Source organism: Myotis davidii, unplaced genomic scaffold (genome assembly GCF_000327345.1).
Source record: "Myotis davidii unplaced genomic scaffold, ASM32734v1 scaffold93, whole genome shotgun sequence".
NCBI classification, from domain to species: domain Eukaryota; kingdom Metazoa; phylum Chordata; class Mammalia; order Chiroptera; family Vespertilionidae; genus Myotis; species Myotis davidii.
The window spans coordinates 11792-12898 of NW_006292095.1; the positions used below are offsets into that span (position 1 = coordinate 11792).

Below are 1107 nucleotides of genomic sequence, written 5' to 3' on the forward strand. Positions count from 1 at the left end.
ACCCTTTGAGACAGCATGGAGGGACCTGGAGAGCATTATGCTAAGTTAAATAAGCCAGTCAGAGAAAGACAAGTACCACATGATTTCACTCTCATGTGGAATCCAATGAACAAAATGAATTACCAAGCAAAATAGAGACAGACTCATAGAGAGCAGGCTGACAGCTTAGGGGTTAAGGGGAAGGTGGGGGAGAGGGATTGAGCAAAAAAGACCAAAAAAGAGAACTCATGGACATAGATGACAGTGTGGTGATTGCAGGGGTGAAGGGAAATGGGTGGAGGTGGAAGAGGGCATAGAGGAAATAAATGGTGATGAGAAAATAAAATAATCAAAGTTTCCTCCTTTCGTGGATCCAAAATTTGAAGATTGATCGTTGTAATTGCCGAAATGCTTGTAGCTTCTGCCACCTCCAAAATTGCTTCCACTACCACTGCCAAAGCCGCCTCTGCCTCCTCCATGGTTATAGCTGTCACAGCTGCCACTCTCGTCATAGCCACTGCCCTGGATTCCATAACCCTGTAAACCACTTCCACAGGTTCTGCTTCCTCCTGAGTAACCAGGGAACCTCTTCCATAACTACCATCATTACCAAATCCACTGGAGCTATCCCCACTGCGACCATATCCACCACCATCATGGCTGCCACCAAAGCCACCTTGACCACTGAAGTTTCCCCCAGGTTCAAAGTTGTCATTCCCACCAAAACCACCTCCACTACTTCCTCCAAAGTTTCCAGAACCACTTTGACCTCGTTGGCTGGATGAAGCACTAGCCATCTCATCTCTTGCTTAGACAGGGCTCTTCTTACCTCACAGTGGTGGCCATTCACAGATGGTCCTTCTGAATGACAACCTTGTATACAGAGTTATGGTCATCAAGGGCTATAAAAGCAAAGTTTTTCTTTTTGCCACTGCCCTGGTCAGTCATGATTTCAATCACTTCAATTTTCCCATATTGTTCAAAATAATCTCTTAGGTAATATTCTTCAGTGTCTTCTTTGACACCACCGACAGAAATCTTTTTCAGAGTTAAGTGGGCACCAGGTCTTTGAGAATCTTCTCCTTGGTTCCACAACTCTCCACCCACCTCATGTGGCCTTGCATTCAT

At 45.3% G+C, this 1107-nt stretch overlaps 1 pseudogene; it reads right to left on the reverse strand.

Annotated features, from left to right (window-relative positions):
• Positions 1-327: 327 nt before the first annotated feature.
• On the reverse strand, positions 328-1107 carry LOC102752476 (annotated as a pseudogene).